Source organism: Nuphar pumila, chromosome 2 (assembly GCF_984573655.1).
Source record: "Nuphar pumila chromosome 2, dmNupPumi1.hap1.1, whole genome shotgun sequence".
NCBI lineage: Eukaryota > Viridiplantae > Streptophyta > Magnoliopsida > Nymphaeales > Nymphaeaceae > Nuphar > Nuphar pumila.
The window spans coordinates 84,046,332-84,064,724 of NC_143250.1; the positions used below are offsets into that span (position 1 = coordinate 84,046,332).

Genomic DNA, 18,393 nt, shown 5'->3' on the forward strand with positions numbered 1-18,393 from the left:
ATCCAATCTATCCACCCTGGGTCCATACAAACCCCATCAAATACTGAGCTGACTCCAATTCTAAAATGAATCCAATCAATATTATCAATTAAAAACAAAAAACAAAATACATGTAAATATAGGGGATCAATCAGAAATATACATAGAGAGATATGCTGAAATTGTTGTCAGCTTCCAAAAAAAAAAAAAAGAGATACACGAACCAAGAAAACAGGAAATGCTAAGTTAAATACAATGCAAGCATAAAAGCACGACTGTTGTTATGAAATGAATCAGAAAACAAAAGTGTATGTTAAAGTCTTATTGGGATCTGAACAAGACCAACAAAATTGAAGAGGTTTTGATGATAGCAAAAGCACAAACCAATATATGGATGAAATGCGAAAAACTGTAATTCAATCATCATTGAGATATATACCATTAATATACAAGATAACAGCAAAGTGAAGATGGGAAATGGGAATTCCTGGAACTCGACCATGATGGACTTCTGGATGATATGCAATACCCCCAACGCCATCTCTTAATTAGAATTTACCATGGGCGTAACCCTGCTCACAACAAATCCAATAGGGCTACGCTCGAGACCAACTGGTGTAGATGATATTTTTTGATCCGTGAACAAAAATGTATAACCGATGTCTTGAGAGGAAACTAGAGGGGCCTCCTACCATTCCTCAAAACACCCTGGGATTAAACATAGATCACGGTCTACTGCTATGGCCATCAACCGTGAACCCAACTTATTACAAATTCAAATGATGATGACCCTAATCGAGTCTAGTTACAGGAATCGAACTCAAATCCAGGATCAAACCTGATGGTGGCTCAGATTTGGTTACGTAAATGTTAAATGAAATGCAATAGCAAGAAGAATGGCCAGATATTAAAGCCGATAATCAAAAGGCCAATCGAAAACCAAAGGAAAAAAAAGGCAAATGAAAATCAATGCGCGATGGATGATTGAAATGAAATGCAATCAGTAACTCAAGTGAAAGGAAAATTAAAGTATAAACAAGCAATCGAGAATCAACAAAGAGGAAGGAGATGTTGGAGTGAAAACTCCATTGATATTGCAATGTGTAGGCTGGTGATGCAATAAGCAGACCAATGCTACAACAGGTGCGTTGATGGAGTCAAAATAAAGAAATTAAAAGAAACTCAGAGAAAATAAGGGGAAGGAGGGTACCCACCGTGGCTTTTGCAGGATTAAAGCGATGGAATCAAGGCTCCTCTTCTACCATGGAGGTCTTTCACTACAGATTGTTGGAGGGTTGATCTTCTTTCAATAATGCCCAGAAGGAGGAGAAGAGAAGACGCGTGATGGAGAATGTGCGAGGGTGAAGACGGATCTGGAATAATCTCTTCAGAAGAGGGAAGAAGCTCTGCTGTCGCATTCCCTTCAGAGAGTCAGAAGAAAAAAATGTTAAGTGGAAGAAGAAGGAAGGAAGGACTGAGAAGAAGAGGCTGTGGAGGGGTGAAGACGATGGTCGAGAAGAGGCTTGGATGCCTCTTCTTATAGAGGGAATGGAAGGCTCGAGAGGGATCTGGAGAGCTCGAGGGAGAGAGCGCGGGAGACCTCTACGGCCTCTCTCACAAAGAAAAGCCGTTAGGGGCTTTTTCAGAGATGGTCCCCTTATTTTGGAAAATTTTCAAAAAGAGGGCCCATCTACAAAATTTTTCTAAAAAATGGTGTAGAAGGCTATACTTTTCAGAAATTTTTCTTTTTATATTCTTTTTTGATAAAAATTCTAAAGATATGAGGAAAATATGGGGGTTTTTAGGGAAATGGGATCCAAAACGAGGTTTTGAAGGATTTTTGTAAAAATATTGGTTTTGAAATTGCAAGTTTTCTTAAAATGGGTTTTTTGTGAAAATTACATGATTTATTTTAGAAAATGACCCCTGAAATGGATCTGGATCCAAGATTTTTAGAAAATATTGGGTTTGGATCTCAAATTGAGATTGGATCCAGATAAAACATCCGATAAAATTGATTTTTTTGAAGAATAGAAGTTCCGGGATCAGAATTGGATCCGGATATTTGATTTGGATCTAAGATTGGGTCAGATAGGAAAATTGAGTCTGGATTCTAGCGAATCCGAGGAATGAATGAAAATTTTATCAAAAATTGACCTGATTATTCAAAGATGGACCCAGGGGCAAAAAGGGAACTTTTTAGATTTTTTTGGAAAATTTGGGGTGTTCACAAGGGGTCTACCCCCTTGGTCCCCTTTTGTAGGCTCTAATTAGCATTAATTAGGAAAAATCCTAATTGTTTTGAAATTCTTCAATTAAGTTGATTAGGGGGGGGGGGACGATTTTCGCTAATTGGGTTGACTTTTAAACTCTCCTAATTAGATTCCAATTAAGTTAATTGAATCCTAATTGGACTAAACAAATTCCAAATGTGGCCCCACCTATTGTGGGCCCACATTTGGTTTTTAAAGGTTTAAATCTAAAAGTTAAAAATATGTTTTGAAAATACTAAAGTAAAATAAAGTTTTAAAATCAATTTGGACATTTTCAAACTCCTAACCTAATTAGGATACTGGCTAACCCTAATCTAACCCTGACACACTCAAATGTGGCACCACCCAGAGTGGGCCCCACTTGATTTTCAAAACGATTTTAAAAACTGAAAAATAAGAGATTTTAAAAGAGGTTAAAAGGAAATTGGATTTGAAATTGAAAGTTTTGAATCCATTAGAGTTCTGAATGGATTGAGACTCCTCCAGATATGGTGTCAACTATGTGGGCCCCACCCACATCAGGGTTTTGAAAAAAGTTGGAATAAAGATCGGAAATGGTTTTAAAACAGAACTAAAATCACTGAATAAAAATCAGAGGTTTTGAAAATAAAGTCCTAAGCAAACTGAAACTCTAGACCAGAGTCCTAAACCAATTGAAACTCTAAAATTTAGATTTTTGAAAACCAAACGAAGAAGTTTTTGAAGGATTTTCTTAAAACTAGAAAAAATAATTCAAAAAATGTAGTCAGGGTTAGAGTCCTTACTCAATCAAAACTCTGAAATAGAGTCCAGAATCAACTGGGACTCTGTAAAATGAACTAATTTTTGAAAAACAAGTTAAGAGAATGAAAATGGAAGTAGAAATAGAAATTCAGAATAGAGTTTTAACTAGATTAGGACTTTGGGACAGAGTCCTGATCAGACTGAAACTCTAGATTTTTGGCATTTTTAGGGATAAATAAAGGAATTTTAAAAAGTTTTCTCAGAATTTGATAAAATGATCTGAAAAATGAAGTTAGAGTCAGAGTCTTAGTTCAACTGAAACTCTTGAAATTGAGTCTTAAGTTGATTAAACTCTACAAAATTTGATTTTTTTCGAAAACAAGCGAAAGGGTTTTAAAAATAGGTAAGAATGGAAGTTAAAATAGAGATCAGAACAAAGTCCTGATCCGATTAGGACTCTGAGACAAAGTCCTAATTCGACTAAAACTCTTGAAATTTTGATTGTTCTGAAAACAGACAAGAAGATTTTGAGAGCTTTTCACAAAAATATGTGAAAACAAGATGAAAACTGAAATCAGAATTAGAGTCCTGATCCAACTGGAACTCTGGGACAGAGTCCTAATTCTACTAAAACTGTCAGAATTTAGGGTGTTCTTAGAAAACAAATGAAAGGGTTTTAGAAAATAGGTGAAAATAAGATTGAAATTGGAGTCGGGTTCAGAGTCCTGATCCGACTAGGACTCTGCGGAAGAGTCCTAATTCGACTGGAACTCTGAGATTTAGACTTCCTTTGAAAGATTTTGAAAGATTTTTTGTGAAAATAGGTAAAAATAGAGGTAAAGCATAGAGTCATACTCCGACTGAAACTCTGAAAAAGAGTCCTAATCCAACTGGGACTCTAAAATTTTGCTTACTTTAAAAGATTTTAAAAGGTTATCTTAAAAATGGGTGAAAATAAGCACGAGAAACAGAGTCCTAATCTGACTGAAACTCTGGAATAGAATCCTACTCCGATTGGGACTCTAAGATTTTTGTCTTTTTAAAAGCCGAATGAGAAAGTTTTTGAAAAGAAGTGAAAACATGAATAAAGGATGAAATCGGGATAGAGTCCTAGTCCGATTGAAACTCTGGGACAGAGTCCTAGTCCAACTAAAACTCTAAAATTTTGTCCAAAATGAAAGGAATGGACAAAGGGGTAGGGCTACTTCTGGTTTAAAACAAAAATGGAATTTTGAAAAGGCTTAAAAAGGTGAAAAGATAGAGCCCGATCCAACTAGGACTCTTGAGAATTTGAAAATTTTGAAAAATGAAGGTTCCCAGAAGCGACACTACCTAGATGGGTCTCATCTGAGGTTTAAAATAGATTGAAAATTGGTTTGGAATGAATCCAGATTGTTTTTCTGAAGAAATGCTTTTGAAATGAATCTCTCGGGGGTTAGCCAAATGGCAAATGTCAATTTAAAAACCCAATTTTTTTAAATTGCTTTCGAAAGAAAGACTTTAAAATCGAATCTGGATTAGATATTTAGAAAAACCAGAGTGCTGGATCTCGAAAATGAAATGATATGAAATGATGAGATATGATATGGAATATCATGTGAAACACAAACCCTGGATAAAGGATTTCAGGTATTGGACCCTGATCAACAGTTGTACTAGTTTAAATAGTGGTAAAATTAATAAAAATGAACAAAATGATTTAAAAAATGGTTTTTTATTCCTGCAGGGCCAAGGGTGATACTAAAAGTTGGGTTTTAAACTAGTTTGAACTGGAATGAACCGAGTTCTAGGGTTTCATAACTCAAATAAACTGACAAGACACTGGCTCAACTAAACTCCTAAACTAAATGATGATAAATGATATCATTTCTTAGAAAAATAGTGAAAAATGATCACTGGAGTGAAGTCAGTTACGAACAAGAACTGGGTTTGAGATAGAACAAAGATCAGTAATACTGAGATGAACTAAAACTGAAGCTCAAATACTAGCTCAATTGACTGGACTTAGCTTAATTTTAGCTGAAATGAGCTGAAATGGGCTAAAATGGACTCCTAGATTGTGGAAAATGGATTTGAACTAGAACCGCGCTACTTGAACTCCTGGCGAGCTCAGGCTAGACTCAAAGAAATAGGGTCAACTGGGTTTGACTGACCTGAGAATAATTGACTGGGATTCAGGTTATAAATGAGCTCATTTATCAGGAAAAGAACTCATTTTGGCAAGAATGGTCAGAAATGAACATGATCTGCTCATCGTGAGCTCAGGTGAGCTAGAGATGACTAACATTCTAACTATTCCGAGCTTAAGAATGAGCTTGGTCCACTATGACTGACAAGGATCTAAGGTGACCTAGGGGTAAAATGAGAATTTTACTGATAGAATGAGGGTGAAATGACACCTAAAAGGGGACAAACCTGGGGTTAGACTCCTACACTGACCTACAGGTTTGGGATCTATGGCAGGGGGGTGTCTGAAATTGCACGAGAAGAATTTGGGGTGTTTACAAAAGAAAAGAGAAAAGAAGGATGAGAGAGAAAGAGAGATACCTTTGAAAGAGAGGCTAGGGTCTGGCGGCATCACCTGAGAAGGGATGAGGGATGCCAGGATTCAGTGGCATCACCCGAGTAGGGAGGAGGGAGGCCGGAGAGAGAGAGAGAGAGAGAGAGAGAGAGAGAGAGAGAGAGAGTTCAAAAGGGCCTGTCAGGCCCTAATTATATACTCAATAATGGCAGCATTTATGTCGCCATTATAGAATAATCTATAACAGTGACATAAATATTGCTATTATAGAGTCTATAAGTATACCATATAATGGTGAAATACAAGGTCACCATTATTAAATAAAACCTTATAACGATGACATTTATATGTCACCGTTGTTCATCTTTAACGGTGAGATTATCAACTGTTAAATATTGTCATTAAAGTGTTTTTAACTGCAATATTTAATGGCCAAATAATGTTGTTGTTAAAGATGTATCTTTAACAGGATATATAAAGTTGTTGTTATAGGTATGTTTATGATGGCGACTTGTGTGCCATAATTGATCAATCACGACAATTTTTATTATCGCCATTAGAACGTCATTGCTGCTATTGACCCTCATCCTTGCTAACAACGATAGCTAAGGTCACCAATATATGTATGTTTATAATACTGACATAGTTAAAACCATATATGATGTAGAATCGACGTATGAGTCGACTCACGATCCAAGATCCAAATGGATCTCCACGCACAAAAGCTAAACTAAGTAGGTGAGTCCAAAAAGGACTCAATCAATCAGTGATTCAAAGCCTGAGTACTCTGTTTCGACATAGGTGGCCAACACAGAAAAATTACAAAACATGCACAACTTTCCAACAGATCCAAAAACACTGGATTTGAATCTGCATAGACAAAGTTATGATATATTCAACAAGGTGGATGGACATGACACCCTGCATTGGTAGGTGACCAGTCTGATTGTTTTGAGGGGATTTATGATCCCTCTGACGAACAAATTTGGGAAAACTCAGAACTAAAAAGTTTTGTGAAATTTTTTTAACTTTCCAACTAACCAAAGTTTATAAATTTTGAAGTAATGTTTTGTGACTTCTACTTAAATCAAGTTGCTATATTTTCTATTTTAGACTAATCGAGATGCAGAACAAATTTTCTAGCATACAGCAAAACAAGCAACCTTTCGATATATCTGATGATCGACTCAACAAAAACTTAGAACATGAATATTCTCAAGCAAAGAGCTATATTTTCAGATCAGGTTTCAATTTGAAAAACTAAGCATGGATGCTGAAGATACACAACACATATGACAGACTTTCAAGCAAATAACAGAGAGGTCAGTTCAAAAAATTGCTATCGGCATGCAGAGATTATCGGCTATTTTAGGCTATCAATGAATTTGATTCAAGGAAAATCATAAACATAAAAGATGTAGCTTATGATGTTATCTTTCTAATAAGATATGATTTGTAATTTTTCATTCAGTAATAAAAAAATATGCTGAAAATAAAGAACAGTAGTAGGGACACGTTGCATCGGTCAGAACTTGGTTCTCATCCAGGCGTCAGCAAAATTTCAAAAATTTTCATGGCCAAACAAAAATGATTCGGAACAAACAGTAAATAGCAAACTAGACGGGTTGGATCTTAGCTTTCCAACAAACCAAAGATCACCCAATTTGGACCCGTATCTAGGGAGATACAACCAAAACATTAGGACTGTATTAGACAGACCTGAGTACAGAAACGAGTTTCTTTTATAGAAATGAGATTCAATCAAACCAATAGGTATTCATCCAAAACGAGATTTGGAGAAATTAGAAACATACAAACAATATCACTTTCACTTTGTAAATAATCTCATAAACTCTAACAAGCAGTCTAGTATATGATGACAACCAAAATGCAAATAACATAACACAAGAAATAACAAGGTTTTGGAAATTTGTTATCTTGTGCAGCCAACAAGATTGAAGAACTCTTCAGCCACTTCCATAATGTTGAACAACACTGCACAAGTGTTGTCCTCATTGCTGAACCAAAAGCACATGCATCAGGCCTTCTTCCTCTCACCAAGACTTCTCCAGAAAATTTTTTCAAACACAAAAAAAAGCCTCTTCCTGGACCCCCCCCCCCTCTTGGGCTCTTAAACACCCAAAATGAACTATCATTATGAAGAGAAGGACCTTACCAATGCAGCCACCCAAACTTAGCATCTCCATTGCTAAGTTTGAGAAAGTATTTACCTTAGCTTCAATAGGTAATTTGACTTTCAAAGTCAAATTAGAATTTTCAAATGAAGGTTGAACTCGTCCACCCATGGGTGGCGCCAACTAGGGTCAAATATGGGTTTGGATTTTGGGTAAGATCCAAACATGTTGTGAACTGGACCCTCACACGATAATGCATTAAAATAAAAATGCAAATAAAAATAAAAACTATCCTTAAACTCCATACACCCTCTAGTACCACAAAAAGATCCTATAGGGCACTAGAACTATCCGGATCCGTAGAATTCGGCACCTAAAAAAAAATATAAAATTAAAATATCTAATATGATTCCTTACTTTGACAAAATAGAATTGACACTAAAAAATGCAATTTCTGAGAAGGTAAAAACAAAATCTCAAAAATTGGAATACAATAATCAAAATGGATTTTGCTCGAAGATCCAATTGGACTCGAATAGTTCTGCATGAGATTGGATTTCCGAGTGTATTGCATCTCAGATTGGGTATGGTGAGTTGGTTTTGGATCCAACTTATTTTCTCTCAATTGAAGATCCGGATGCTCTGCATTAATATAATATCGTCATTATAAACATACCTATAACGATGATATCTTAAGGCGTCTTATAGACATGTCCATAATGGTGACATTTGTTCGAGGCAAGGTATTCACGAGGATATCTAAAGTCACCATTATTGCTCAGTCAATAGCGGTGACTTTTTATGTCACCGTTAAAGAGTTGTCGCTATTGACCCTCATCCTAGTAGTGAGAGCCGGAGGGGGCGGTGAGGGAGGGAGAGAGGCAGCGAAGGGAGGAGGGGAAGGGGGGGGGGGGGGGGGAGGTAGGAAGTCGGGAGTAGCAACGACCAAGGGGGTGAGGGAGGAAGGAAAAGGGGTTGTGGGTAGGGAGGCAGGGGGTTTGGGAGAAGGGAGGAGAGACAATGGAGGGGGCAGAAAGGCCGAGACAAGTGGTGGATGGGTGTTGGGTAAGGAAACTGTTGGCCGTCCGATATCGGACAGTCATCAGGGCTCCTACAAGCGCCCATCTCTCTCTCTCTCTCTCTCTCTCTCTCTCTCTATATATATATATATATATATAGTCATTAGAATATATAAACTAACAAATATGAACTTATAAATATATCTAACCAACATGGTCTGATAGAAATCAACACTTGGATTGTGTTTTTTAGAACAAAAATGTTTTTGTAGGTCTTGAATATTTAGAAAATTTCTAATATGTTCATTTTCAATTCCTAAAAGAACCTAAGGATTTTGGTTAAGAGAATTGCATCTCTCTCTCTCTTCATATCTATATCTATATCTATATCTCTATATATAAATATCGTTTTTTGTTAGGCCACCAATTATGACTCTAAAAATCATAGTTTTAGGTGTTTTATCTGAACCATTAGATGTGTTTATCATTGTTTTCTAAATAGAGAACATATATTTGATTAAGCTTCTTTATGCACAGACGTATATATAATTTAAAGATGTAAAAAATTAATGGAATGATCACAAAAAGCATGTTCATCCAAATTTGTAAGCCCAAAGAGGGGAGGGCTAGACATCGGAAACCTTGAGAAAATGAATAGGGCATGCACTACTAGATTGACATGGATGGTTTTCACACAGGAAAACAAGCCCTGGTTAATCTTGGTAAGGAAGAAATATTTAACAAGAGAGTCACTATGGGTGTCGTTGGAGAAAGGGGATCCTTCGTATAGGGTTCGCATTGGAACCAAATGAAATCATATTTTTCTTTCAAAAACAAAAGTCTGCGAATGTGTTGGGCCGGTTCAGACTAGGGCATTAAGCTTCTTCATTGTTATTTGCTTTCGTTTGTCTAGACAGTGATATCTCATCACTTGTCTGCTCTGTTCTTATTCTTCCTATCTTTCTTAATAAAAGTTGACTTTCATTTAAACAAAAAAAAAAAAAGGTATGCTGAAGTGTGATGCAAAATAAGGGAGTTAAATATTAAGCAACTTGCAAAATACATAACAGCCAAACTTCATTAATTTATGATGTTATTGAATTTATTATCATTCATCAGTTTCATTTAGAAGAAAACATTTTTTTTTTTGCATGAGGACCGGAAACCACCCTCAGAGACCTAGTCGTACTGGCTAAGTCTGCCGTACGGTCGCTTTTCCGATGGTATAAACGTGTGGCACACCCCTTGTCCAAACGAGTTGCCCAGCTTCTGTTGAGCAAGGGATAAACAAAAGCTTACCCCTTGACTTTTATTCATTGCTCTCATTAATGAAAAGGGTTGGGAACTTATGGGAATGGAACCCTGGCCACCAGTCTAGTGGCCAAGGCTCCTTCCACTGCACCAAACCCCTAGGGGCTTTTAGAAGAAAACACTATTATCGTCAACCAATACATTCTGTACTTGCCGTGTCAGTGGAACAGAATGGAGGATATCGGTCATGCAACAAAGACAAGGTCAAGCTTTCGTGAGTCATGCAACAAAGACAAGGTCAAGCTTTCGTGAGTCATGCAGCTTAAAATAATGATTTCCGAAAAAATCATGGTTAGAAAAAGCCAGTTTAATTATTCATGATACACACTATATATGCCTCATAAAGGGAATGATAACAGCACAAACAAAACAATTAGTTTTCTCCTCTTTCGAGTCCTAAAGACTATATTTCAAAACAAAGGGCTCAGCCTAATAGGAACGAGTCTAGCAGGGACATAGAGCTGGTGGCACCGGATGATAGGCACGACAGAAAAGTTTGTGGTCTGAAAGCTAAAGTGCTCTTCTTCAGTACTGGTATGCTCCTGTTATTTTCATGTCCATTTAATCGCAGTGCGCTTACAGCACAGAGTAAACACATTCTCAATAAAAAGTGTAGGGCGGGAAGCTGCATGCTTTCACAGGAAAGCCCCCTTCATGCAAAAGTGGTTCCCCATGGAGGAAGTGAAAGCATGCACATTTCACAAGAAAACGAGGGACGCACCATTAAACAGTGCAGGCCCTGCACCTCTTTCCCATGATGTGGGTCTTGCACCTGTTTCCCGTGGAGGTGCTCATTTCAGCCACCAATATGGGAAACGGAGGCATTCATTTCAGCAATCATGGGAGACAGCCCTGGCCTGTTTCATATGAAAAGGGGCGCCTTTCGAATGAAAGAGGTGAAAACAACGGCCTCTTAGGGAATTAACGTAAACATACTCAAAGTCTTGAAAGTTCTTGTCCTTGTGCAGGTTCACAAAGAAATACTGGGAAGCGAATTTTAGATATATAGAGCAAACATGCCATTTTTGAAAGGTAATAGCAAAGAACACAGATTGCATTATACGACATGTTATTGAATACATTCTATGTCAATCCTAGCCTTCCAGATGCATCGGTTGGACGGCTAGAATTGACATAGAATAGGGGCAGATTTACCTGAGCGTATCTCTCTCTATCTCTCCAGTCTCCACACATAGGCGCCAGCATGTACGTGCATACACGCAACAAAAGATACTGGTGCACCCTTTGGTTTATATAAATCCTATTTTGGAATGTTTAGTAACGCTACTTTGTTAATACCCTGCAACTAAAAGTTGTCACATGCAAATTTTCTAACGGGAGATGTTGTCGGTGTTTTGAATTTTGGACCCAATCTGATCCATGTCCCGGTCTGAAAATATTTTGGTGACCATACAATGAGAATTTTTGTAGGGTTTGTGGTGGTAGTGGAGGGATCGATCGTGCGGTTAGGCTCAGTATGGATTTGTCCAGTTTGGTAATTTTTTCTTTTATACCTATTAAGGTTTTATGCCCTTTGTCATTTTTTATAGCGACCACCTTTTGAGAGTTGGGATATAAGAGTTTTGGGTGTACTGAAGATTAAGGTTTTGAGAGCTCAGTATCTAGCCTTTGTATTTTTTCACATCTTGCTAGTAGATTTTACTCTTCTTTTTCACTGTGGACGTAGGCATGATGAGTGCCGAACCATGTAAAATCTCGTGTCTTCTTTTATTTTCTTTTTCTTTCTGTCTTGTTATTGACTTCACATTTGGTTGTGGTTTGCATAACAGTAGAAGTAATTTATGTCTTTTAAATATCTTTTTTTCAATGATGACTAACCCTTCTCGAAGCGAGGAAAACCCTGGGTGGAGCCCCACGATCACTACAACAAAACAGTAGATTAGCGACGACCACATTCCGTCGCTAATCCGTCGCTAACATGGTTAGCGACGGATTAGCGACAACGAGGCGACAGTATGCTTACGTCGCGAATATTTCGACGCTAACTGGCGACAGAATTATTCCGTCGCCAGGTCCGTCGCTAATTGCGACGGAATAACGAGCGCTATATTCCGTCGCCAATCCGCCGGTACTAAACGGCGACCACGGCTTGGCGACGGATTTACTTCCGTCGCTATGCCGTCGCTAGATTAATATGAATAGCGACGGATGGTTTCGTCGCTAATCCGATGCAAACACGAAAAAAAATTAAATTTTTTTTTTTTTGAAAATTAAATACCGAGCAATTTCTATTTCCTGTACAATTTATATTTCCTGTAAATAAAAAACAAACCACACAAAAAATTTCATATAACAAGAATCTACAACAATTAATCGTTCCACCTTAAAATTAAGAAGTTTAATTATTTATAATTCAACAATTACAATTAGGAAACATAAAAAAAATAGAACTTCTTCAACACAGTCCTCTAATCATCGCCAAGATTTTGTGCGTCTTCTTGTTCATTGTCTTTATCTGTCCCTTCAGCTCCACTACGCTGATTATCGCTAGCAGCCTACACAAGAAAAGAACATTCAGTATTGATAAACAAAATATAATGAAATAAATTACACACTATATGTGATTCTATCATGTGCTCATGTGTGATCTAAGGCAATAAAAAAACTCTATATGTGATTCTATCATGCTCATATGTGCTCTAAGGCAGACAAAAAGTTATATATATATATGTGATTCTACCATGCTCATATGTGTGCTAAGGCAGTCAAAAAATTGAATATGTGATTATAGCATGTTCATATGTGTTCTAAGGCATCTAGAAAAACTCTATATGTGATTCTACCATGCTCAGATGTGCTTTAAGGCAGGCAAAAAACTATATATGTGATTCGATCATGCTCGTATGTGTGCTAAGGCAGTAAAAAAATTGAATATGTGAATATAGCATGCTCATATGTACTCTAAGGCAGGCAAAGCAAAAAAATTTATATGTGATTCTATCATAAATGATATATAGCATGTTCATATGTGTTCTAAGGCAGTAAAAAAACTCTATATGTTATTATAGCATGCTCATATGTGTGCTAAGGCAGTCAAAAAACTGAATATGTGATTATAATATGCTCATATGTGTTCTTAGGCAGTCAAAAAACTGAATATGTGATTATAGCATGCTCATATGTGTTCTAATGCAGTCAAAAAAACTTTATATGTGATTCTATCATGCTCATATGTGTTCTTAGGCAGGCAAAAAAACTTTATATGTGATTATAGCATGCTCATATGTGCTCTAATGCAATAAAAAAACTCTATATGTTATTATAGCATGCTCATATGTGCTCTAAGGCAGTCAAAAAATTGAATATGTGATTATAACATGCTCATATGTGTTCTTAGGCAGTCAAAAAATTGAAAATGTGATTATAGCATGCTCATATGTGTTCTAATGCAGTCAAAAAAACTTTATATGTGATTCTATCATGCTCATATGTGCTCTAAGGCAGACAAAAAGTTATATATATATGTGATTCTATCATGCTCATATGTGTGCTAAGGCAGTCAAAAAATTGAATATGTGATTATAGCATGTTCATATGTGTTCTAAGGCATCTAGAAAAACTCTATATGTGATTCTACCATGCTCAGATGTGCTTTAAGACAGGCAAAAAACTATATATGTGATTCGATCATGCTCGTATGTGTGCTAAGGCAGTAAAAAAATTGAATATGTGAATATAGCATGCTCATATGTACTCTAAGGCATCTAGAAAAACTCTATATGTGATTCTACCATGTTCATATGTGCTTTAAGGCAGGCAAAAAACTATATATGTGATTCGATCATGCTCGTATGTGTGCTAAGGCAGTCAAAAAATTGAATATGTGATTATAGCATGCTCATATGTGCTCTAAGGCAGGCAAAGCAAAAAAATTTATATGTGATTCTATCATAAATGATATATAGCATGTTCATATGTGTTCTAAGGCAGTAAAAAAACTCTATATGTTATTATAGCATGCTCATATGTGTGCTAAGGCAGTCAAAAAAACTGAATATGTGATTATAATATGCTCATATGTGTTCTTAGGCAGTCAAAAAACTATATATGTGATTCTAGCATGCTCATATGTGTTCTAATGCAGTCAAAAAAACTTTATATGTGATTCTATCATGCTCATATGTGTTCTTAGGCAGGCAAAAAAACTTTATATGTGATTATAGCATGCTCATATGTGCTCTAATGCAATAAAAAAAACTCTATATGTTATTATAGCATGCTCATATGTGCTCTAAGGCAGTCAAAAAACTGAATATGTGATTATAACATGCTTATATGTGTTCTTAGGCAGGCAAAAAGTTATATATGTGATTCGATTATGCTCATATGTGTTCTAAGGCAGACAAAAACTGAATATGTGATTATACCTGAGAGGGACCTGGAATCGAAGATCCTCTATCCTGAACAGCGGCCTTGATCTCATTTCGGAGAAAGGGGGCGACGGTGTATTGGAAGTAGTTATTCAGTGATTCATTAATGATCTCGCGTACATCATCACCGGAAAGAATAGTCGGCTGCTTGGAGCTTATGTCGGCGCAAGAAGTCGGTGAGCCGTAACTGAAAGAACCAATAACTGGTGAAGTGTTCATATTACTCCCAAACCCGAACACTCGACCTTTTTTGGGTTCACCTGCTGCAGTCACCCATGCTGTAGGATCAAATGATGGATGCTGAGTAGCGTCATCGCCATATCGCTCTACCATCTGTTGATCATATGCCTCCTACAAAATAATGTTTAAAGTATTTATTAATAATTAATGATAACATTATGATAACTTGCATATATATTGCAATGATTATTAATAGAATTAATACATACCGTTGTCGTTCTCGCCTTCTCTGATACGAAGACTCCCGTGGTCTTCTGTTTATGTGTTTCTACAAACACATCTTTATATGGTACACTGCCTCCTTTTTCTGCTTCCTGCGAAGTTAAATGACAAAAGATTTAGTACACAAGTTTGCAATAATACTTATAAAATTCATATTATATATTGATGAGTTACCATTTTCTTTAAGTGGCTCCCAAATGTCTTAGATCCACCTGTGTGTAGATGGGCTTCGGGCATCTTCGATCAATTTTGTGCAGCCTTCGCAGAGCGATTTCTAAATGCATCTCCCGCCCACTTATCGCACATTTCATCCCAGTAATCTCTCCTGATAGTAATAGGACCATGGCCCTTCCACAGTAATGGATCATCTACTACGCCAGATGCTTTTTTTGCTGCAGTCTTCATAGTGTGCAACATGTCTGCAAATCGATTGGCAGCCACCTTCTGCCATACCTTCCTTGCATCATTTTCTTCCATCGTAGTTGCGAAGCGATTCGAAGCCTATAAATATTTTCAGAAAATTAGTAGACATTGCTTAAATAAATTAACTATGAAAAACATTAACTATGAGGAACAACTGTATACCATGAATGAGGACCACAATCTGTCTAACACCTCCTTTGGGTACTCTTTCCATTGAGCAACTGGTCCTGGTAGATGTTGAAGAAGTGAATTCCTAATCTCCCGTACTACTTCTTGTGGCTCAAACCTCGTGCTGCACATGAATTGTTACACAATAAATATCAATATAAAATATTTAAAAGATATGCAATAATTGAAAACAAAATACTTACGGTCGATTATCGATATACACTATTCGGATGAGTCTTCTTGTGCCAGCCTGAGAAGACCCTGTTTCCTGTGTTGGCTGTTGACTTGTGTGATCAACTGGTGTAGGTGGGTCGTGTACAGGCGCAACATCATCTGTAAAAAAATACATTAGAAATTCTCAGAATGCGCATTTGAACTAATCAAGCATCTAATTAGTTATATGATATACCTATCACAGGAGCCCGTGAAGATGAAGGTTGAGCCTGGCTACTACTGGATGAGCGGCCACTATAACCTCCACGAACCATATTCTAACAAATAACATATGTCATACAATACATTCAAATAATTCACATCAAGTATTACAATGCATTCAAGTCATTCACATCAAGCATTGCAATGCATTCAAATAATTCAAATCATTCACATCAAGTATTGCACTAATTCAAATCATTCGTTGCATAAATTATAATACATTCAGATAATTGAAATCATTAACATCAAGTATTACAATGCATTCGAATCATTCGTATCAAGTATTACAATACATTCAAATAAAATTTTTAATCATTCACACCAAGTATTGCAATACAACTCACATCAAGTATTACAATGCATTTAAATAGAGGTTTGTAGTATAAGATTTTGCTCACTAGCTTGAGAATTCTTCCTCGTCACTAGTTTGACTTTCTTCTTCTTCTTCTTCTTCTTCTTCATTGTTTGCCCATCCACTTGGTACATCATTTGGATCACATTCCTCTATGAATGTTTCATCGGCCAATGGAGATATGACATGCATATCATGCGCAACATCGTGACCATAAGCGAAGTCATAGACATCATCTGATTGATAGTAATCACTGTCTCCAGCTAACTCATCTTCCTGTAACTGATCATACTCGGGGTATAGTTTGGATTTCACCTTGCAAACTGCCCACCATTCATTTCTATCTGACTTTTTTATACTCGGATATGAAGTATAATAAACTTGTTGAGCTTGCGAGGCTAATATGAATGGTTCATATGTTTCAAACCTGGATTTATGATTCACCTCCACAATGCCTGAAGCTTTGTCGAGTCTTGTTGCAGTTGGATCAAACCAATGACACTTGAATATCGTAACCCTGTTATTCATGCCTAAGTAAGTCAACTCCATTATTTCCTCTATAACACCGTAGTAATCATGTTCATTTTCACCGTAGCTGCTACCCTTGACACACACGCCACTATTTATCGTTGATTTGTTTATACCGTAGTCTTTTGTATAGAATCGATAACCATTTACGATATACCCGTTGTAGCATTGCACAACTTTGGTCGGACCATTTTCTAAATCACATATTCCTTGATCTTTAACATCACCATGGCGAACCTACGCACAGACATAAACAATTATTGTGATCATGATCAATTAAGTAACTTAGTGTTGTTTATAAGTACAAAATTTATGTTAGCTTCTTTACCAACTGTTTCAACCACTCCACAAACTTAGTTTCACGTTCTTTTTGTACTTTTGCATCAGTGAGATGTGAAACTTCGCTTTGCAACTCCAGATCAAATCGTCTGCAAACCACAAATACTTATATTACCGAGCCATGTATCCACATATAGAACATAAAAGGATTTATAATTGAGTTGCATATACATATACTTACTCGATGTATGGGTCGATCGCTGAGCAATTAAAAAGAATATAGATGTGTGCTGCATCTTGCTCTCGATCTGTCAATAGCCTTGATCGGTAACTACCAAATGCATGCCCAAGTGGTTGAAATATCGACAGCTTGTTAGCTACAGTTACTTGTTCTCCATCATCGTTACGGGGCGGGCATGTGTAACGTGTTGGAATATGAGGTTCGAAGTACATAGATGAGAAATTTGAAATCTCTTCTAAAGTGTACGCCTCACAAATAGAGCCTTCTACTCTTGCTTTATTACGAACCTTTTTTTTTAGGTCGAACATGCATCTGACAAGAATATACATTTCAAATTTTAAATATTTGTCATTAAAGAGACAAATATAAAAAAACATATACCTTTCAAATGGGTACATCCATCGATATTGCACAGGGCCACCAACCCTTAGTTCATATGACAGATGTATGATCAAATGTTCCATAACATCGAAAAATGCTGGCGGAAATATCTTTTCTAACAGACAAACAGTGGTGATGACAGAGTCCTCGAGATTCTTTACATCTGATACAACGACCTCCGATGAGCACAATGTTCTGAAAAATCCGCTCAACTCAGACAATACCCCCCACATAGGTTTGTCTAACATATCATGGAATGCTAGGAGTATCAATCGTTGCATAAAGATATGACAATCATGGCTCTTCAACCCATATAACTGTCTATCATCAATCTTCACAGCCCGAGCAATGTTAGAGACATATCCATCTGGAAATCTCAGTTGTCTCAACCATTGACATACATGTTTTATTTGATCAGGTCCGAGCACGTACTTCGCCTTTGGTTTCAGTACTTTGCCATTATACTCTTTGAGTTCCAATTATGGTCTTTTATATATTAATTTTAAATCCATACGGGCCTTCGGATTATCCTTCATTTTTCCTTTAATATTCATTATTGTATTGAACACATTATCAAACACATTTTTCTCTACATGTATCACATCCAAATTATGTCGTATCAATAGGGTTGGCCAATATGGTAGTTCCCAAAAAATAGATTTTTTCGTCCAATTGTGATCCTTCCCAAATCCACGAAAGGGTGTAGGACTGCGGGCATCTGTTAATACATCTGGAAAGTATCGCAATCTTCTTAGAATCTCTATGCCGGAGA

General features: G+C 36.8%; 1 protein-coding gene across 2 annotated transcripts in view; it reads right to left on the reverse strand.

Moving 5' to 3' along the window:
• LOC149845888 (AP2-like ethylene-responsive transcription factor SNZ) overlaps positions 1–18,393 on the reverse strand; it is a 246,134-nt gene that overhangs the window by 84,978 nt on the left and 142,763 nt on the right. The window contains exon 3 of one of the 2 annotated variants that reach the window (XM_089997778.1): positions 12,286–12,477. The exons of the other annotated variant lie outside the window; for it this stretch is intronic. The gene's annotated coding sequence lies outside the window, so the exon portion shown is untranslated. Of the gene's footprint in view, positions 1–12,285; positions 12,478–18,393 lie in introns of those variants that run through there. 2 annotated transcript variants of the gene reach the window in all.